The 23,027-nt window shown below is 48.3% G+C and overlaps 1 long non-coding RNA gene across 3 annotated transcripts in view; it reads right to left on the reverse strand.

The window, feature by feature from the left end:
* Positions 1–23,027, reverse strand: part of LOC107033990 (uncharacterized) — a 64,399-nt gene that overhangs the window by 37,179 nt on the left and 4,193 nt on the right. For all 3 annotated transcript variants that reach the window (XR_012079889.1, XR_012079887.1, XR_012079888.1), the window contains exons 2-3: positions 20,878–20,980; positions 6,126–6,260 (exon numbers count right to left, since the gene is read on the reverse strand). This is a non-coding gene — a long non-coding RNA (uncharacterized lncRNA). The remainder of the gene's footprint in view (positions 1–6,125; positions 6,261–20,877; positions 20,981–23,027) is intronic.

Here is a 23,027-nt window from a genome sequence, read left to right on the forward strand (position 1 = left end):
TGGTCATTAAATTCTTCACATGGGCACTTTGCTGACTGTTACAGAGAGATTCAAAGATATCCAGGAAGAGGTCCCTGCCTTCAGTGACTCTGTAATCTCTGGAGAGGGGATGCTAATAATATCGAAAAGAAAGAAATGACAGCTTTCTCCCAAATAGTTTCCCTCTATTACCTTAGGCCTCATAATAATCCTTGAAATAGATACTAATGTTATTTTCATTTTACATATGTAACAACTGCGGCTCAGAGAGGTTAAGTAACTTGCCGAAGTCACACAGCTGGTAAATAGTGAATGTAATTACTAGTTGGGTGTTCTAGCCCAAATGACTCCAAAACCTGAGCCCTTACCACCATGCCACATGGTCAGCAGCCAAATAACAGTAATATAAGGAGTAGGGTACTGATGGCAAAAAATGAGGCAGGATTTAAGAGCTGGGTGATTTTAGAAGAAGAGATTTTAAAAGCCGAAAGGGCAAGAAGAGACCCTTTTCTTTGGGAAGGAGAGGGCTCCCTGGCCTGGGAGGTACTCAGGCAGAGCCTGAAGCCCCTTGTGATGTTCTGGATGAGTGCCAGCACCTGGAAGAGGGCTCTGTCAGTCCTTCAGCTCTTGGGACGATGATTTTGGCAAGTGGCCTATAAGCTGAGCCTGGAAGGCAGGCTTCTTTGTTGGTATGGATGGAGAGAAGAAGGCAATCAGGGAAGAAAGAACCCAGGGACCAAAGCTCCAGAGCCAGCACACACAGGAGCCGCCTCTCACTTCCACTGGAGTCCCCACAGGCCACAAAGCTCGCCCACTACCTAGGTCGGGACTACATATATAAACACTGTTGCTGTTTGACATTAGAGAAGCAATAAGTGTGATCATTTTAAGCCAGTTATTCTCAAACCATGCTCCTAAATTTATTCCATAAGCTAGACTCAGGAGTTCTACAGGTAAAATTAAATAATTGCAGTTATTACTGATTTCCAGCAGTGGTAGAAGCGTCCAAGTATCCCAAAAGCCCCTTGACTGCAATATATTCATTTCAAATTTGTCTCCTGAATTTTTTTCAAACTTTGGCAACTTGCTATCCCTGATCTGCCAGTGACCAGTGATACAATAAAACAAATAAACGAACATAGCCAAAAACAATTAGCAGAAAAACACAGAAATAACCAGTTAGGCTTGGTGTGACAGCCTGATTTTTCTTCATGGACAGCTGGTAGTAATTTCAGATTGCATACATATATTATAGAGTCATACTTTCCACCTGTAAAGTTGTTCTTAGATCATTCAATACACAAAAATGCATCAACATTTCACGGTGTTCTACAAAGAGCACCATGGCTTCAGGTGCCCTCCTTCGCCTTCTTAATATGCCATGTGGCTGAGTGATGATTATATTATTACTGTACTTCAATGTGGATAAAAGTGTAGGAATTCCAAGCGGTGGGACTGTACTGTTAGGCTAGTCCGGGGTATTGTGAAGGGCTGGTGGAAAATGGTTCAACTTAGGGATTCAAAATACAGGGAGGGTCCCAAGCCTTCTCTCCTGTTAGCCATGTTTCCCCCATAGCAGGGACCCTCCACCCATGACAATGGATCAGAATCACGCCAGGGGGGTTTTCAAAATACACCCATACTGCCACCTCACTCCCAAGCCTGCCTCCAGCCTCTGCTTGGGAGAATCTCAGAGGCCGGCAAGAGGCAGAGGGCCAAGCACAATGTGAAAAGGCCTCGCAGGTGAGTCCCACCCCTTCACTTGCTTAGAACATTTGCCTCGACCCCAGTGATCAGGGCCGTTAGTGGTCCTTCACCAGTAGTCTAAATGTGCCCGTTTGCAACAGTCCCTTTGGCAAGCAGCGGGCGATGACTCCGTCTCATCCCCAAGCCCACCCTCCTCCCCAGCCCTGCGATAGAATCGGCATCGGGACACAATGTCCTGAGCCCAGAAAGAGGCCTGCTGCACCAGGCTGTCCTGAAAAGTCAGGTGGGCTGCGGCATCTCTGCCTGCTGGAGCCTGGTCTGCAGCAGGGCCTTGAGCTACTGAGCAACGGATACGTGGAGCTGAGCCACCCCGCCTCCCGCGGCCGACTCGGTGCGTCTGCTCCCAGCTGAGCCCAGCTCGCCTCTACGGTTTCAACAGTCCGCTACATGCTGATGGTATCAGTGCAGGCTCTGGAACCGCCCCCTGGACCTTCTACCTAAACACCCATGAGGCACCTCAAACTCAAAATATTCAAGACTGACCTCGCCACCCCCTGTTCTAACCTGGCTTCTCTCATAATTTCAAACTCAGTGGGTAGCACCGCCATCCACCTGGCTGCCCAGGCTAGAAACCTGGGAGCCATCACTGAATCCTCACTCTCTCTCCCCTAAACTTCACCCATAACTGACCAAACATCAATACATGCTCATTTTATTTTCCTGGCTTTCCTAGGAACACAGGCCTGCCCCAAGCCCTCAGCATCCCATCTGGATTCACTGCAACAGGTTTCCCAGGCTCAGCCTTTTCCCCCACAAACTGCATCCTCCCTAACACTGTCCGAGGAATCTACTCACAAAGCAGCTCATACATACAACGACACCAGCATTGCTGGACAGCCAATAAAGCCCAGGCTCTCCCATAAATTACACAAGCCCTGACCTCCGCACCTTCATCCCCTACCTCGCCTTGCCTAATATTTTGAGCCCCAACAGGACAAAACTGTTACTCTCTTGCCTCCCTGTCACTTAAACATGCTACCACCTCCTTTTGCCTGAAGGCTGACACTTAACAGATTATTTCCAGCCATCTTTGATCCACCTTCTCCCTCCCAGGGTTTCCCAAATTTCCCATGATCCCCGGGGCTTGCCTCTGGGTTACCCTCTCAATTTATATTGTCTGTTTATGTTTGTCTCTTCTAAGGAACGTGAGCTCCTGGAGGGCAGGGGCTATGCTTTCTTCTACCTGTGAGCTGCCAGCCCTAGAGCAGTCACAAAGCAGGACTCCACGGAGGATGAACAGGGGAAGCAAGCTGCAACAGAGAAGCGCTGGCAGCTCCAGCCTTCTGCAAGGAAGGGCCAGAGCCGTGGCCACCCCCAAACCCGTACATGGTGTCTGTTTACTATAAAGGCATCTCCCCTGTTCTCTGAAACACGGGCCTGGGGGAGGGGAGGATGCACACGGCCTTCTCTCAATCTGCCCTGACTGTCCTCCTCGGTCTCCGCACGTGCATGTACAGGAGACATCGGCCAAGACCCAGCACCCCACCAAGCTCTGTTTCCCAGGACTGGAAGTCACCTAAGGTGCTCCGTCACCTCCCTAGATACACACACAGGTCAAGTGTCTCCTCCCTGCCCAGCCCTGCCCCCCACCACGGCCTGAGGTGCCTACCACTGGCGTGGCCCTATTCAGCAGCAGCCAGGAGACACCTTCCCATCCCCACACTGACTACAAACGACACCTACCAGGCTTCTGGTTGCCCTTATGGCCTTAGAGAAGAAACTGACCCTTTGAGAAGTAGACAGCACTGTTAGGCCCTTAAAGGACCACCCACGCCTCTTAGCATAGCATCAGAGAGGAGAGACACGGCTTCTGGCATGGAAATCTGTTCTGTCCCCCCATTCTGATATTTCCTGGGTATTTACCAAGTGCATGGTACTCACCAACCATTTCACAAAAGGCAATTTAACGTCATAGGTGAAGACATGGGCTCCATGGATAGGCCCAGGTTCAAGCCCCTGGCCTAGCACTTAATGGTTGTGTTACCTTGGGCAAGTTACTCTCTGTACCTTTCTGGGCCTCAACCTCCCATCTGTAAAATGGGGATGACAGCAGTACTACCCCCATCATAGGACTGCTCTGAGTAAGAAACAAGCTAATGAAAGAACAGTGCCTGGGATGTTGTGAGGGTGACACACAGCTGATGTGTGTGTCTCACCGGCTCCTCACAGTGACCTCACTTTACAGGTGAGGAAAGGCTTAGAGGATGGAGACACAACCCCAGCCAGGGCCCAGCTCCCCCTGCATCCTCAGCACCACAAGGGCTGCGCATGGCCCAGACCCCTCAGCCCTGAAGCCCGTCCTCCATTCCCAAGGGTTAAACTGCGTGCGACGTTGTGTGTCCTCGGACAAATACGGCTTATCTTTTCAGTAGGAAACACACTCTAAGCTAATTCAAAAGTAGGAAATGTCTCCAACCGAAAAACAGTTCTTTTTACGAAAACCAAAGCAAACACACACCCTGGCCAAATGACACCCGACCAAGCCACTCCATTAGCCAGAAAATGCTAGGATGGCAGAACAAGGGCTTGGGGTCCCCAGTTCTGCCTTGATGCCTTCAACGGGCACATCCACGACGCCCAGGAACATCAGAGACTTGTGCACGCACAGACCGCGGCTGCAGGTGTGGTGCCGGGCCTCCAGCTGCCCAAGGTCGTCTGGCAGGAAGCACGTTGGCGGCCTGGCGGTTTCTGGGGCCACGTGAGCTAACGGCCAGGTCCTACTTCTGCAATTACAGCCCCCGGGGAGCACCCCTTCCAGGACAAGGGAAAACTCGGGAAGGAAGAGTGTACTTGAGTGTAGCTTTTGTGGTGACCAACAGCACGGTAAACAGGAGCCTGCAGCCACTGATTAAGGAGGCTCTGGGCCTGCGCGTTCGGCTTTGAAAGATTATAAACACACTGGGCTCGTCAAGCACAGCCAGTTGGTTACAAATCACGAGCCATCTTTCAGGTGTTGTCGCTTCCCACCTCTTGTTTTGACAGGGTGAGCAAACAGCTTTCAACCCGCCAGCTGCAGCGTTCCAGGCACCCAGGGGCCGGAGACGCCCCGCCACCCGGGCTGCTCTGTGTGCCCCCAGGTCACAGGACATGCCGCTGGGATTCGACCTAAAACCTTCCTTCCCCTCCCTGCGCGCTTTGGCGTCCACGTGAAGGCTTGGTTCTGACTGCTGTGGGTAGTTACTTCATTAACACTTCTTAGATCCCATTTTTGCACATACCACACCGAACAGAGATGAAGAACTGTGCGGGCTGTTACTTTTAAAATGTGGTAGATGCATTTGTGTTTGAGGAGGCTTAAAGATACACTCAAGAATCCACTATTAGAAGTTGTTTTCTTTCAGGAAGAGAACATTATACCTGAAAGATATGTTTGAAGAAAATAACCATGTGGCAGCAATCCACAGTACGCCAGTGCGTTCGTAGCATAATCATGACACCCGCTAACTGGGGGTCTTTGCGATTTCAGTCTTTGGTGTGAGATAAATACACACACACAGTCTCTCTCTCACACACACACACACACACATCCCAACAGCAAGCATATTTGCTCTGCAGCTTAAAATCTCAGGCTCAACAATACAAAAGGCACTTGCATCATCTGTCCCAGACTCAGCCAGAGCCTACTTCTTTTGACATGAATTCCCTCACCTTTTGAAATTCACAACAGTAGATATTCCGTTTACCTGGGTTCTTTGTGATTAAACTCAACATTCATCTTAATGGGATGAAAAATTCTCTTTCAAACTGAGAAAACAGCTTCCCTCCAAGTTGACCCAAATCTGAGAAAAGTGCAATTTGACTATTGTTTTCATTTCTTTTCCTTAAATGCATCAGCCAGCATTGTTACTGTTCTTTAAGCCAGTTGGCTGAGCAATATCTGGTCAGAATCCCTTTACAACAGATTTCTTTTTCTCACTGTATTATTCTTGAACAATTAAAATATTAAATATTTCATAACTTACGGGGTTTGCGCTAGGCAGAGTGGCTAAGCCAGGGTTGCCTGCGCTTCACGTAGCACTGCCCTTGCCTTAGCAATCCCTCTCACCACTCTGGTCCCTAGAAGGCTGTGTGAGTGAACAGCAAATCCATCACCTGCAGTGACTCCTACTGGGGCGGGGGGAGAAAAAGGCAAAGTCTCCTGCCCCTATTCACAGTCCCTACTAGTTATGGGATAGAATTTCATCAGAAAAGGTGGGACAATTAAATCAACTCTGGTTCCAAAGGTAACCCACAAGAAATCAGAGTTACTAAGACTATCCCGTGATTTTTGCTGTTGTTGTGTTTAAAGAAAGTGTGGGCTAAAGCATGACCACCCACCCAGTCACATGAGCCAGAACCCCGGAGTCACCCATGTCCTCGCCGCTCCGCGTTATGCCTACCTCAGCCAGTCCCTGCGTCCTGTGGACGGACCTCTTGTCAGCCTGGAATCCACTGTGGTCTTGGCTCCTTACCACTGCCTCTGGACTGATGATCTCAGGGCTGCACTCCTGCCCTCCCCGGCCCTCCAGCCACAGCTGCAACAGTGAGGGTGCCAGATGTAAATCCAACCAGCTCTCCTTCCTAGACGGCAGACTGCTGCCCCCAAAACAGAGTCGCGACACCTCAGCACAGCGTGCAGACTTGCAGGACCGTGCTTCGGCCGCCCCTCTTCGCCCCTGTGACCGCACACTCACTGTCCTGTGGTTAGATGTGTATGTCCACCTCACCCCTTCAATATGAGATCCTTGAGGGCAGGCACTGTCTCTTTCAGATCTGGGCCACCTGCACCTAACATGGGAAGGGCTCACCTGCTAAAGGAACGTATGCTCTGGAAAATAATTTGTACACCCTGCCTTATTCCAGATGGATTTGAGATAGCAAATGAGTAAGGTTTACAAATATAGTCTCCACCCACTCAGACCATAAATACACTGCGATGAGCACGTGGGTCTGTGAACACATCAAATAAGCTATGAGGCCAGTGAGCACCTTCAAGGGGCTTCTGCAGAAATCATTAATGACCGCTGCCATTTGACAGACATAGTAAGAACTTCATATTAAAATCCTTACAAGTCTTTAAGGCAGAGTTTTCTTTTTTAACAGATGAAGAAGCTAAGGCAAAGAAAGGTTAACAAATGTGTCTGGAGTCACACAATCAATACTGAGAAAAGATTTGGTCCCTGGGACCTTGTGTCTCCAAGTCCCAGGCTTGTCCCGCTGTGTCACCCTGCCTCTCTGTTTAAAGCTTGGCTTCTGACCCTCTGAGCGCTGCCAACATTTTAAAACAGTTTGCTTATGTCACGGTCAGCAAAGGCTGTGGGGAACGCTGCAGTGCGGCCTTAAAGGAAGAGGCTGGAACTTACTACGACCAGAGGAAGTATTGCCTGAACCCCGATCACACCCGTCCTCTACCCATAGCCCGCACCTCAGGGCTCATACTCGGGAGAATGAAGCAAACCTCAGAAGCGGCCTTAGAGACACCTTGACCTGAACCAGTGAACAGGCAACCTATTTGTGCTGACTGCCTGACGGGGGCACCGGAAACAACTGTACGATCTGCAAGCCCCTGGGAGAGAGGGTTCGCTCCAAACCCGTCTGCAACTCACGCATGGGAGGATCTCAGGTCTGCTCGCTAGGAATGAAATCAGTATCAGAGACTCTCAAGACAGAGCTGGGCTCCGGTCTCTGGGTGGCAGGGGGAGGGAGGAGCTGGGGAAAGACACAGCGACTTAGATCCCTGTGAGCCGAGTGGGACGGACTCCTAGGTGGGAATGGCCTCAGGCAGACTTCTTGCTGCAGAAATCCTGCTCCCCCCACATAGCTAGTATGTTCAAAGAGCCCACCTCATCGCTGGAAAAGGCAGAGAGAAGACCCCAGCCAGGAGTCAGGCAGATTTCACCAGCAGGGCAAACCCTCAGCCAAGACCCGGCAGCTGCCGTAGCGGGGTGACTGAGGCTAGCAGACGGGGGAGGAGAAGGGAGAAGGGAGAAGGGAACTACTATCTATTCAGGGCCCACGCTGTGCCCAGCCCCAGGGTCAGGCCCTGACCCAAAACAAGAAGTAGCTTCTAGAGCAGATGCCACTCTTGCCTCACTCAAAACAAGATTTCCTCTGCACTGGAGTCAGTAACACCCTGCCCTGGGGTTTCCAGAAGTAACCTTCCAGGTCAGTTACAGGAACAATAGCAGCTTATTTCAGGCCCACTCTGTGCTCTGGCGCAGGACGCAGTGTGAGCAGTGTAAGCAGCCACCTCCCTCCCTCTCTGGAAGCACAGAGGTGGTGCTTTGGCCCTTCTCCAGCAAAGGTGACAAAGGCACTAATGTCTAGTCAAAATCCCTAACCTCACGGACCCTGAGCAGCGTCAGCACAGCTTCCTGGTTCCGCAGCTTTCCCGTCTACAGCAGAGGCAGTGTGGTTTTCGGGCGTGCAGTGGAAGCAGCCGGTGCAGCAACTACCTGCCCAGGCCAGCTTTGCCGCGTGGCTCCGGGAGTTGGACCTGGACACCTAGTCTGCAGCCTCCCTCTCCAGCACTTGCCACCATTCTGTAACCCGGCAGTTCTCAAAGCGGGGGTGGGGGGGTATCACTGGACCAGCAGTATCAGCAGCACAGGGAACGTGTTAGAAATGCAAATTCTTGGACCCCCACCCCAGACCTACTGAATCAGAAACTCTGGCAGCATGGCCGGGTAGTCTTGGCTTTAACAAGCCTTCCTTCTGATGCATGCTAAAGTTTAAGAACCCGTGCTACAAGCCAACGGCCTCCAATAAATCCATTTGGCTAAAAGAAACTAGAGTGGAGCCTGTTGTCTGCAACTTAACCCTGACTGAATCACAGTCCCTGCCCTCGTGTTGCACATGGGGAAGAAAATCAATAAGACAAAACAGCAGGGTGTTCTGGAGGGAACAAAATAGAGGCACTTCACCCAGGCAAGAAGGATGGTGATCTCCCAACTATTTTTACTGCATATCCTTCTCAAAATTTTTGAACATGTACCCGCAATAGGTATACTGATTCCTAAATTATATATATTCTATTAATATATCACAAAACACATATAAAGAGAACCTTAACAGGTGAGATTAAAACATGAACATAAACAGAAGTTCTAATGCTTTCGTCCTGCACCCTATGGATGGCAGGAGAGAAAAGAAAAGCAGAATAGAGAAAATCATCAACAAAACCATTCAAGAAGTTTTCCCAGAACGGAAGTGCATGCGATTCCAGAATGAAAGGGTCCACCAAGTACCCAACACAATGGATGACAACAGACCAAGGAACAGCATTGAGAAATCTCTGAACACTGGGGACCACTGGGACCAAAAAAAGATCCTACAGGTTTCTATAAAGATAAAATAGGTCAAATACAAGGATCAGGAAACACATTGACTTCAGACTTTTAAGAGCAAAAAGACAATAGACAAAGGGTCCAGTCTGAGGTAAATGGCAAACGGGTCCTCCACCCAGACCATCTGCAGACTGCCCTTATAAAAAGTGGACAGAATGACACGGCCACTGTTTAAGGAATCTGAAAAATAAACAGTAACAGGCAGACTGAGGAAGAAGACCGGAGCCCAGAGGATCACCAAACCAGCAGCGTATTATTTTTTCCTCTGCAATAATCAGCTTTGACTCAAGGCAGTGTGATCATGATGTCAGCAATGGCCTGGGGTGCTAAATATTATTATTATTATTCTGCAATAAGAAGGAACAAACTAGTGATTCACGCAATAGAATGGATGAGTCTTAGATGCACTTTGCTAAATGAAACAAGCCAGTCCAAAAGAATACTATATGGTTCTTTATTCAACATTCTGGAAAAGACCATACTACAGGGACAGAAAACAGATCAGTAATTGCTAGGGGACAAGGCACAGGGAGGGGCTGACCATGAAGGGGCAGCCCAAGGGAATTTTTGTGATAGAATTATTCTTTATCATAACTGTGGTGGTAGACACACAGATCTAGGCATTTGTCAAAACCCAAGGTCCTGTACATCACAAAAAGTGAAACCTGCTATGCATAAATTAAAAAAAACAAACAAACCAGGATGTAGGAGGAGCCCCCCTCCAAATACACACTGTAACAAGTTAATGTAAGTGTATCACCAATGAGTAACATAAGCACACTGGAACGGGTGAAGAAAAAGACTTTGGAGCTTTGATAACAGTATTTAACAGGATACTGTAAGGTTTAAGACAAAATGAATTCTACACAAATACCTACTCTGGTCAGCAGATTTGTTTCTCAGAGGGGATGGGCTAGCACTTCTCAAACTACTTCATGTGCATACGAGGGTTGAACAACACAGCGAATACAGTGTATATCATGAGAGCCAGGTTTCTCACTGTCAGAGAAAGAAGTTACAAATAGGGAAAGGGGAAGTTTAGAATGAACCCTGTGGTGTTGGGATAGAATCAGAAGTATCAGCAAGAACTTGTGTTCTTTAAGCAGGTACACAGACTGATAGATAAAGAAATAAATAAATACGGGTATGTGCATGGGTTATCAGACAAACATTTCCTAGCCCTGTCCCCAGAGAAGACACCCCAGTAACAGTGAGCACACCTAGCGCCTGTATGTCAGTCTCCAAATGCTATGACCCATTAAAGGGAACAAAGGGTCCTTAGAGAAGTGGTTGACACAGCTGGGAAAGGGAAAACATAAGATGAGCCTGAGTATCCTGTGGGGTCAGAAAATAAGAAAGTGTTCAAAAAAGGACAGAGGCACAGGATTGAAAGAACACAGGAAAGAACCTGAAAGTGTGCCCAATGGCCAATGCTGGAACAATTTGAGGTACAATATAAATGACAATATAGTTAGATTAGAGCCCATAGGATACAATAAATACCCATGAGTCCACACCAATGTACATACACACACATTTACATACACACATAGGAACGTACACAGGGGGAGACGAGGCAGCTCTTCCTTACAGAAGAATCCCAGTTAACAAATGTAGAAGAAATGAGGAGAACACAAAATCACCATGAGAACGCCACAGTAATAATCACTGCAGGGAAGGTTCACCAAGGATGCTGCAATTAGTGGGCAGAAGCTTGAGGAGAAACAGGATATTTGCAGTATCTTCCCCACAAGATGTTTATTAACCAAAAAAGGAAAAATAGTAACTTTAGCCAGTCTCTTAGGCAAGTGAGGAAGGTAGACCACCAGGAACAAGGATTATCAGCATCACGAAGCCTGACGTGGTACACGAGAAGGGCACATCCCCTCTGTCATCCCCTTGCTAAAAATTCATCATGAGAAACCAACAGACAGACCAACCCAAATGGAGGGACATTCTACAAAGTAATGAATTGGTATTTTTAAATAGTGACAAAATTGTGAACATAAACAGGTAAAGACTGAGGAATTGTCACAGATTGGGAGAAACTGAGCAGAAATAACATGTAAATGTAATGTCGGCTCCTGGACTGGATCCTGGGACAGAGGAAGGACATCAGTGGAAAAACAGATGAACTCCAAATAAACCTGCCATCTAGTTAACAGTGTTACACCCAAGTCCCCATCTTGGTTTTGATAACTGGACTTCGATTCTGTCAGATGTGAGCATTAGGGGACGCCAGATGAGAGGTGTATGAAAATCCGCTGTACTATTTTCACTTTTCTGTAAGACTAAAATTACTGCAAAATAAAGGGTTTTTTTAAGTTCATACAACATTAAAATGTCATCTTACATCCTAAGCTGACCTGCCACAGCTCCCTGCCAGGGTCTGTCGGGTAAGGATGTGGACTCAAACCACAGCAGAGCTCAGTCCTAACGGACGGTCTCAGCCAGTGCCCAGGCCAGCGGCCAGGCTGAGCCTCTTGCCCATTTTTCTACATCAGCCAATAGGTTTGGACTTGGACTTTGCTGGACTAGAAAAAGGAAGAGGAAAGGGAAGCAAGCGACCTCTGGGATGGAGCTGCCTTCCTGTGGCTCTTGTAAGCTGCTTTGGGCTCCGGCTCAGTGGAGCACCACCTCTAAGGAGGCCACCCTTTCACCGTGGCCAAAAGATTACAGAGGGTACAGTGTAGGCTGGATCTGGCCCACCTGCTGATGCCCTTGGGATTTTGAAAACAATCTCCATGTTTACAAATCTGAGCTCACATGTCACACTTGTGGGGAGATAACTAAGCCGCTGCTGGGCGGTAGCAAGACTATTCATGTTCAGAAGCACCTCCACGTACGCAGAGGCCAGTTAAGCCCTGAAAGCCGTCTGAAGAGCGCTGTGTGTCCTTCCAGCTGCCTGCGTGCAGCCCTCAGACCGACCTCCACCGAGGAGGGGTGTTTCAGAACCAAGCCTCTGCTCCTCCTCTCCGCTGCCGTACGTCCTCTCTTGGGCATCTTGCCCCCCTAGCGAATCAGTGTCTTCTACAGCAGAAGTGCATCGACAGAGATACTATCTGCAAGTACTGTAAGAGTCTCCTCAGCAGTTTCATAGCCACCGCCCCACTGCACTTTCAAGTCAGGCAAATTCAACAGGGCCTTGTACAGAGGAAATGGCCATGGCTTGGGGCCAACGTTTCATCACTCTAGCCTCCAAGTCTTCAAACGAACTCCTGGCATGCTCCTGACCCAGGCTGGGGGACGGCGGGTGTGCATCCTCCAAGCCAGGACCCCTCAGATCCTTTTGTCTGTCACGTGTCCAATCTCCTGTCAACGATGTTGACTGATGATTGTGACTGTTGACACACTGCACAATTACTCTTGTCCTTTAGAACCTTTCTTAATGTTGAATGACTTGGTCCATAACAACCTTCATGATTTGATCACTGTTTTCCATTTTTAAAAAATTATCTCGTTTGTAATTCATATTAGTAAACCCCTCATGGATATAACATGTCCACGCTATGTCCAAAAATATTTGTAAAATTCCTCAGGCCCCGCACAAGCAGGGCACGCGCACTGCAGGCCACAGTGCTTGTGGCCAAGGCCCTGACGTGGTCAGGGCGGTGAGCAGCGCTTCCGCAGGAGAGCACAGCTTTGCTGTAACCACGGAGAGGGCGTCGGCACCACCCAAGGAGAGAAAGGGGGAGATTCTGAAGCTGAAGCTTGGTACACTACTTCCAGAATCAACAGAGTAGGAGACAGACACAACTATGTGGCATGCTTGGGCAGAAATCTACTTATCTATGTAATATGAAAAATAGTCAAAGGTTGGCTTAGAAATTTTCAAAAGGGTTACACTGTTAAGGCGTTCATTCTGTGTCAAGCACACGCATTAGCTCACTGAAGTCTGAGAACAATTCCACAACACAGACGTTGTCATTCCCATATTACAGACATCTTACATTCCCATATTACCGAACTGAGGCACCGATAGGTAAAGGAACTTGTCCAAAGTCACGTGGCTAATGAGGGGCAACTCTGGGATTCAAACCTGGGCCTCTGACTGCGGAACTCTTAACCATCAAGCTAAACTTTACAGGTAATCCCCTCAGCCTCAGGTTAACCCTGACTGTGGAGAAATGAGTGTACGACCTTTTCCTCACAACACTCTAGTCCAAGAGGGCTGGTCCCATGAACCCGGTGTTGACTTCAGAACCGTCCCCTTGGGGGGCACCTCCCTGTATGACCTGACTCCACGCCCTGAGAGCCCCCACAGCTGGACGTCGACGGTGCCTTCTGCTGACAGGGCTCAGGAGGCGGCTCCCCACCAGGGTGGTGCTGCCCCCAGCGGGTATTTGGCAATGACGGGAGATATTTTTGATTGTTACGATCCAGCACAAAATGACAATGGTGCTGAGGTTGAGAAGCCCAAGCTAAAGGAGCAGCAATGCTCATGAGCCCTTGTCCCAGCTGGGTGGGAGGAAGGGACACAGTCAGATGGGCTGGCGGGGGGCGGGAGGGGCTGCCCCTCACACCTGGGCTCCTTCCGTCCAGCTAATTAGTGCATATACAGCTTGTCTGACCCGACAGCTTCCTTTCCCCCATAAACAGCATGTTGGCAAGTCTTTCCAAACTCAAAATTCCGTCCTGACAAGCTAAGCAAACGATTCAACCGGGCGACTTTCTGCTGTGCGGTGGTGGATCTCGGAGGGAACACACGGGAGAGAGAAGTGTAGCAGTGACTGGGTTGCAGGGCCCCTGGCAGGCAAGGCCAGGAAAGAACATGACTGTCAGAGGAAGGGAGGGGGCTTTCAGGCTGGTCAGGAGTCCTCCCTAATTGTTTTAGCAGGGCCGGAGATCGCGCTCTGCAAGAACAGATGGAGGCTATAACCAGACACCGCTGCAAACGTGCTCGGTCCCATGCTAAAACAAGACGTGTTACAGTCACTTCTTGAGAAGCTGAAGGTCAGGGTTCTGCCAGGAAGGAACCAGCCTGGGGAGTCAGACAGACCTGGTTTTCAGTTCCAGCCTTGACGTGCTCTCACCATGTGACTGCAGCCAGGAAACAAGCTCTCTGAGCCTCCAGGGTCTCTCAACTGCAAGTCAGAATCATTACCAGCCACCTCATCCTAAGGAGTGAAGGGGACGTGTGGACCAGAGCACATGGTGGTGCTGGGCACAGAGCAGCGGAGGCAGAAGGGCGGCGCCCGGCCCTCCCCACCGCCTCTGCACTGGCAGCGTGCAGGAGAGTGTGGCTGGAGAAGGGACCGTGCGAGGGGCTGAGTCAGAGCCCAACAGAGGCTTTTTATTAAATGGAATTTACCTTAACAAATCATTCCATGCAAGACGTCCAGATAAGCAAGCTTGCCTCAAACAAGTATTTTCGATTCTAGGACCCCAAAAATGCCTCCTTGAGATATACTTACTATGCACCTGGGGTCCCCAGAAGTAGATTTAGCATGAAGATAATGAACTTGGAACTTCAGCCTCTCACTTCTAGGCCCCAGTGGAGGCCCCGACAGGGGCCCAAGCCACACAGTCATGGTCATTTACTTTTGTAAACTTGCCACTGGTAAGATGCTATGACCTTAATTGCTTAAGATCGCTGCCTCCTTCTACTCTGACTTCTCTCTGGCCACATTTCTTCTCCTTTTGGGTGATTTTGGAGTGGTCATGGGCAGTCTGGGTCTGGCTAAGAGAAATCTCAGCTAAAGATACCTTTACCTTGGATTAAGATAAATTTATAAATTACAAACTATGTTCATAGTTGTTACTGAAGGTTGTTCTGGAGTAGGGAAGGTTTCCAGGAATATTCCCAGGGCCCACTGTGCCGACTCCGCCAGCACAGAGATGAGAAGGCTCTGATCCAGAGGTCACGTCACAGGATGAGTGTGTCCTGCAGGGTCTGGCACCAGAAGTATTGTGGGCGGGGAGGAGAAACGAGATGTGAAATCAACCCAGAAGAGACTAGCCAGAAGCTAGTCTGGAAGAAAGTGCTTCACCATCAAACTCACACAATTGTAGGCACACTTAAAACTGACTATGTGGTCAAAAAGACAGTTCTCTCCTTTCAAGAATACGAGACCATCAAAGAAAATGCACCCCAAAATGCAGGCTAAAAGGATTTTAGAAGTGAATTTTGTGATATTTTAATATCTAATTTTCTCTATAACTTTCTACTCGCTTTAAAAAGGCCTCCCAAATTGTAAAAGTTTCAGGTCCTACAAAACCTGGATCCTCCCCTTTAGGTCACATGCTTGTATCTTTTTGAAGAGAGCAGAGTGGGGTAAAGGTAAAGAGGGAGACCACTAAACTCCCTAACTACTAAATGTCCTGAAATAATTATATTTCCGTGATTCAGTGAATAGAAAATTGGAAACTTTGTGTATCTGTTCCTTCTGGAAAGAGTTAAGTGAAATAAGAATATAAGGCTCCAGACTACGTCAGTGGATTTTCTTCTAAGGCTAAGTCCATATTGCACAGTGTTTTGGAAAGTCCTCTATGTATACTGTGAAATAAAACACATGTAGGTTAAAAAAAAAAAAGTGTTGTCAGTTTCTGCCTGGACCTTTCATCTGGATTTAGCTATCCTTTCTCTCCAGCCAAGATTCTAAACTCTATTCACTCCCCCTATTGTTGCTTCTACACTAAAATCAAACAAACCCAGCTTGACAATTACAGTTTTTGAAAGCACAAAGCAACACTACACAAGTTCCAGAAAGTGAAAGAACCTCTTTCTAAATTCAAACGACTGAATCAGGAAACACTCAGGTAGGCAGAGTCCTTGCAGTTTCTGTTCTCACCGCAGTAAGATTTAAAGGAGCCACATTCTGGATGCGGGTTTTCATGTTGATAAAAACTTCAGAAGAGCCCGCAAAGTCTCCGTGCCTTTCGCCACCCCTCCCCCCTCCCAGAACTCCATCTACCCAGAAGCCTGAATTTCACAAGGAAGAAAAATGGGGCTTTCTGCTCCTTTCAGAATGCTGTCCTCCATCTCTGGAGCGCGGGACCCAGAACCCAGTCCGCCTGCACGTCCCTCTGCTCGGGGCCGGGCAGCTGCAGCCGCCGCGCCTCCCGGTTTGGAGAAAGGAGCTACGCTGGGCGAGTTTGCAAAGTCCTGGAAGCAGAGCAAAACCAGGGAGAACTTGTGGGCTCTTTTCCTTTCCTTGGAAAGCACTTGAGCAAGAGGAAGCCGCCCCACCCACCCTGTATACCTTCTATTGCAGTCCCGGTTGTTTTACAAAAAGAGAGTTCGTGTCTTTAAAACCTTCATTTTCTCCCCAGGAGTAACCATTAGTTAATGATTGCCAGCCGGTTTCTGTCTCTCCGCACCACGTGACCGGGGCACGTGACTTGGAGCCGGCTGCGGTCTGTCCTTGTAGCTGAATAGAAAGATCAAGCTTATTATTGCACGAAGAGCCTGGGGAACTCATCAGGGCAACGTGATTCCCCGGGCGGGTTACACAACACGCGGCCGCGCTCGGCTCCTGGCTCCCGGCGCCCAGCCTCGCTCCGCCGCGGCGCAGGGAGCCGTTTTCTAAGGAACACAGAACAAACCCGGTTTTATGTTTTCCAAAGTGAGAGTCCATCTTCCCTGTGGAAAATGCATGACGATCCTAGAGAACTAAGACACCCAATTTCTCCAAGCCACCTGAGGCCTCCTGCTGGGATAGGGCGAGAGGACTGCGCAGCACACAAATAAAGCAGGAAAAACGAGACCCAAACCCCTTCTCAACTGAAGAGTCTGGATTGACTATCTCCCTTCCTCCCTTCCTGGAAAGTCTTCAAAATATGCTCTTCTCTCCTTATAAAAAATGGAAACTAAAAATGACATTTGAAAATTTAAAATTTAAATGACATGTTCATTTCATGTTTTTTCCCAAAGATTTCTAGAATCTTAGCAGTTAAATTTTGATTCAGCACATCCTGCAAAGGAGAGAGCAGAAGGATTGGTCTTTTTATAGGAGGGAAGAGTCTGGCATCCTTTGCAGGTTAGGTGGTAGGTTTGTGTATGCAAATATATGCAGATTTGCCTCCAGAGGGCCCCTCCCACACCCAGGAGGTGAGGTCCTTATCATGCCCATTTTAATGCTGTCCTACCCCCACAACCCTATTCTGAAGAAGCCCTGCAACATTTTGCTTTCTCTTGTTTCTAAGGGTAGTCTTCGGTGACGACAACTACAGGAGAAAGGTAGGGGAGGGACAGTGACCTTGGTTATCTCCAGACCAAGTCCTTCTCTGAGTAGAACTACAGAGAACCACAGAGAACCACAGCCTTCACTTGCCCACCAGCACCTGTCCTAGAACACGAGGACAGCCCATTCTCCAGCTCAGGCCCTGTGTCCGCTGTGGATTCACTCACTCCACAGATACTGACAGAATGCCTCCTCTGCCCCGCACTATTCCAGGAGCGGAGGAAGCAAGAGTGAGCATGGAAGACAGATCCCTGCTGCTGGGAGGGCAAGTGATCTCTACAAGGCCCGGTCTGGCCAGGAGTCTGGGGTGGGGGTCCCCCATGTGAGACTTGCTTCTGCAGCCCGGCCATTGCTCCAACGACCAGGGGCCCTCCTCTACCGGCCATTAGGGACTGATTTGCCAACTGATGCTTTGCAAACAAAGATTGCATCTTTGCTGACAGATTTGGTATGATCTTGTTTCTTAGGCACCATCTAAGTCAGCACTGAGGAGTCTTTGCTGGTGTTTCTGATCCTGAGTGGTCAAGCGTCTGCCTCACTGCTGCTGGCAGCGGGGCTGAAAATACAGCAGAGCTTCTTGGAAGGGACCACTCCGGGAGCTGTAATCAAAGCTCTGCATGGAGTTCCAGCCAAGCATCAGCACCTTGGCTTCCCCACAGCCCAGCTTCAGAGGACACCTGAGCAACTCTGGCAGGAGCTGCCTGAAAGGCTAGCCCGTCCTGAGAGCCAGGGGCAAGGTCCGGCCTCGGGCAGCGTTCCAAAGGACAGGAAGCCAACGCTGCTTGTATTCCTGCACGAGAGGTGGGTATGAACCTCCCTACTTTGTCAGGCCTGATGTGGATCAGAGTAAAAGTGTGTTCAGAAACTGGCAAAGCTTCAGACATCCTGAATGAGAACTGATGGGGGAACAGGAGGGAGAAACTGAGGGAAATGATCACATTCTTAGTAAAACCTTGATTGGATTCTGATGGACACTCGGTGAATACTCTTTTCTCTAGAACTGCACAGCCAGCCCCTCCATATCTGCGGGTTCTGCATCCTCAGGTTCAACCAACTGCAGATCCAAAATATTCACACACACACACAAAAAAAATCCAGAAAGTTCCAAAAAGCAAAAGTTGAATTTGCTGCATGTCAGCAACTATTTACATAGCATCTACAACTATTTACATTGTACTGGGCATTATAAGAAATGTAGAGATGACTTAAAGTATGCAGGAGGATGTGTGCAGTTTATGTGCAAATACCGTGCTTTTTATATAAGGGAGTATCCACAGGTTTTGGTATTCCCAGGGGTCCTGGAACCAATCCCCTATGGACACTGAGGGGCAACTGTATACACATCAAAGGAAGAGGAAGATGGCAAGCTTAAACAATAGTCAGAAATGCAGGCTCAGTTGTCTGCTGGCTGACGATGGCCTCTTATACAAGGAGCATCACCTCAGAGATGGTCCTTGATATCCACATGTGATAAGCAGTGCAGATGTCAGAACTTAGCCATCCAAATGTGGCTTTTGGCCATCTCCAACCCTGACCTGTGCATCAGAAAAAGGGAGGGCCCGGCTCTGGCCCTGGGAACTCAGAGTATTTTAAACTAAATGTCTTCCCCCAGCCTATCTCAACAATACTTCCTGTAGTCCCCAGTTTTCTGGAGAGGAAGAGTGACTGCCATCTTCCTTCTGCAGACGGGGAACCTAAGGCAGAAACATAGTAGTACCCCCAGCATCGGCAAGTTCTTGGAAAAATCACAGAATAATATTCATATCTTCTCCAGGCTCACCTCTTGCAAATTCCTGTACTACCAAGAGTGTCATAATGGTGCAGCTGCTATAGAAAACAGAATGACAGTTCCTCAAAAAGTTAAACCCAGAATTACTGTATCATCCAGGAATTCCACTTCTGGGTATAGACCCACAAGAATTGAAAGCAAGGACTCAACCAGATATTTGCACAACCCATGTTTGTAGCAGCATTATTCACAATAGCAACTCAAGTGTCCATAGACAAATGCATAAACAAAATATGGTATATCCATACAATGGAATATTATTCATCCACAAAAAGGGAGGAAACCCTGTCACATACTATAGCATAGATGAACTTTGAGAACATTATGCTATGTGAAATAAGCCAGTCACAAAAGGACAAATACAATTCCACTTACATGAGGTTCCTAGAGTCAAATTCATAGAAACAGAACATAGAATGGTGGTTGCTAGGGGCCGCAGGGAGGGAAAAATGGTGAATTAGTGTTTAACGGGGACAGAGTTTCAGTTTGGGAAAATGAAAAAGTTCTGGAGATAGATTGTGGTGATTCAAAACAATGTGAATGTACTTAATGTCACTGAACTGTACACTCAAAATGTTAAAATGGTAAATTTTATGTAATGTATATTTCACCACAATAGAAAAAACCAGCATCACAGTATCACCTAGACATTTTTGGAGTTTTAGTGATCTCAAATAAGAATTACCCACCATCCAACCCTTCTGATGTCCTCGGAGATGAAGTGAAAAAGTGGACACGTAGGCTGTGATGCCATCTCTCTTGTCCCTTAGCCTTGGTTCTGCAGTGCCCACAGTCCAGAGTGGTAAGGACTCCCCCTTCATCAGCCCATGCTCACCCTCACCCAGCCCCTCCAGCCCTGATCTGATCTGCTAGCAAGAGAAACTGTAACACAGAAAAAGGAAGACAAAGGATTAAGGTCCACCTGCCCAAGCCCTCCAGCATAAAATGTCATAGATTTAAAATACATTTTCTTACCCACACATCGTAATAGACAGATTTTGCAGAAGGCCATGGGAAATACCTGATGGAGTGTTAGCACAGAAGCTGGACTTCAAGAGATATAAGGAAGAAGATCTCAGGAAGCATGAGAGAAGAGAGTGTAGACAGCTCATTTTAAGTGTTCTCTGTCTTGGCTTTATGACTTAACATGCAATAGAATAGTGCAAGTTACCAGAAACCATAAGCAATATGCTATACTTCCATAAAGCTTGTACTGAATAATTCTAAGTAAACAGGGTCTTTGGAGCTGCTTGAAAAGAAGGCTAGCCCTCATTTGGAAAACCCACAGGCCTCCTTGGAGGAAGTTAAGCTGGTGGTTAGAATGACCTGGAATTGTTGTATACACTGACAGCTGACAGTCACCACGAGTACTCGGTCAACCTGCCAGTGGGGCAGGTATGGGACACTTCTGCTCCAGGCCTCCAGCACACTTGGCCCCTGCTTCCTCCTCCATCAAGTAAGACCTCATGTAGGCTGAAAAGTCATTAGGAGAAAATTACGAATGACAAAGCCATCAATAAACTACCTTAAAGTCTCTCACCTCCTGGCCTCATTTGGTTGTCATGCCACGTGCAGGAATAGTTACTTAGCTCTGTGCTTGTCATGAACAAATGTTTGATTTACTGGGTGCCAGTATTATTACTGTTATTCTGAATATCCCACAGATATAGCAGTCCTATTTTTCAAGTCCCAAATTAGGAACTTCTAGTGTAAGATTTGTACAGTTTATTCAGGCAGAGTCTGATAGATTATTTCAACCCAAGATTGTTTGGAAAATTCCAGGCTGTGTAGGGCCCACCGTTGACAGACACTCTAGCTTAACTATGAAACTTACCCCAGTTCCCATATCCTTGGGGGTGCATAAGGGTCATGATTCATCCAGCTGACACATTCCTCGTTGTTGCATTCAATTCAATTCGTAATCACACATTGATCACCTAAATGCAAATACTGAGTTGAGTGCTTTGAGAAACAGAGAAATGAAAAGGAAATGGCCGTGTCCCCCAAGAAGCACATGAGGGATGTGCCCAGGGGACTCCGGGATCTTGGGGAGCTCAGATTCACTGTTGGTCCCCGATAATACCTGACTAGTGCCTCTAAGGCTTTTAATGGCAGTTTAAGGTATTTACACTTGATTAGGAACCAGAAGGTAATAAGTAATCTCCACGCAAAACTGGAGGATAAGATGACACAGCTGGAGCCTGGCTGAGGCTCCAACACGGCGAGAGAATGACCATGGTCCAAGCTCAGATTCTCACGCTGCCCAGAGAGACCCACTTCCCCAGTGCTTCTTGAACTTTTGGGAGCCTTCCTACAAGGTCCAAACAGACCTATCCTTGAACAACTAATTAGTACTAATATGTAAGGAGAGGTTAATCGATTCATGGTTTTCCAAGCCCCTCAGGGGAGGCTCTTGGGTTTGATGGTGGAATTTCAGTGCAGTGAGCAGCACGGGAACAGTTTTGAGCCAACAAGCATTTCCGTTCCCTTCATCTCAGGTGCTGAAGGCCCTCTCCTTTGCTTGCATGCACAGCTGCCTCCAAGGGGAAATTCTCCTCCTCCTGGCCATGCCCCATGCAGCCACCAGCACAGAAGCATCCTTTCAGCCCTTCAGAAATCAGGCAGAGAGCATCGCGGGGAGCAGCAGCAGAGGGAGCACCCCACGGAGCTGGTCTAGCCCTACTCATGAGGCCGAAGTGAGAAACAGCATCACTTCTTCAATATGAGACTCAAGCCTTCTTGAGCTGCTTTCTTCCTGCAATCGTGGCCAAGCTGAAAGCCAACGACATTAGCACCTTCTCAAAAGGGGCCCTTTTGATACCAGCAGAGCTCACAGCATTGAGAAATTGAGAGTGTGGAAAATGTAGAACAAGCCGGCAGGGCAGCAGGGGCTGTGGGCCGGGCAGCGTCTTCAGACATGGTTCTGGGCATTTCTGGCTCAGCTCACTAGGCCTTCTATATTCACTAAGTCATCATCTGGCTTGAATTGTTTCCCAAACAGGCTCCTCTGTCAGAAAGAGAGATTCATTCATTCATTCAACAAATACATTGATCCCCTACTATCAGCCAGAATGACACAATGCAGTTTAGCGGGAAAGGTAGCCAGAAGTACCAAGAGGCCTCCTGCGGAGTGTGCAGCCGCCGAGGGAAGCCCAGGGTGTTGTGGCCGCACCCGGGGCATCTCAGTCGGAGGGCTGGGGCAGGGAAAGCTGCTGACTGGGATACGACTTCCTACTGAAGGGCAAGGGTAGCTGGAGAGACAAGGTGAAGGAAGGCATTCCAAGACGAAGGATGCACATGGATGAACCAGGCAGAGGCATGAAATGTCCTGGCCCCTCCTTTGCCTCTTTGGAACAGTCCTTCAGTGCTATCTGAGAGGCGGCCATCCTGGGATACAGCCTCAGTAAGGCCACTAAGTAAAACGTAATTCTCAGCTTTTGGGTTGTGCTTTTTTTTTTCAGTCAATATACCTTAAATTATGACATTGAATTCCCTCTCTCGTGGGTTTGGGCTACCAAGTCAGTCATCCTGGGACCACATCACCCATCCTAGTCTTGTTTCTAAGTCTCACAGTTGAGGCTTAGAGGATGTAGAGAACCCATCCTTGGAATCTTGCTACATGACCAAGACTTGCCTCTTATCCCATCTGGAGTAAAGGGGCATGGGCCATCTGGTGTGGCTGCAGGGGAGGGAGTGGCAGGTGCTAGAGCTAGAAAGGAGAGTGGGGACCAATTTCAAAGGATCTCCTAGGCCATGCCAACAAGTTGCCATGTGTCTGACAAGCAAAGAACGGTACGTTATCAACGCGTTCCATTTTCAACTTAATGCAGAAATGACATATTTAGGCCTGAATACACATTGTTGAAGGTGGCAATTTGCTGGCCATTCTTCTAGCGCCCACAGTAGGACAGTGCCTCGGGAGGTGGGGGGGACAAACTAGTACTAAAACCCAGCAGAAATGAGACATGGTTGCACATTACCTCT

This window comes from Vicugna pacos, chromosome 14, assembly GCF_048564905.1.
Source record: "Vicugna pacos chromosome 14, VicPac4, whole genome shotgun sequence".
Classification (NCBI taxonomy): domain Eukaryota; kingdom Metazoa; phylum Chordata; class Mammalia; order Artiodactyla; family Camelidae; genus Vicugna; species Vicugna pacos.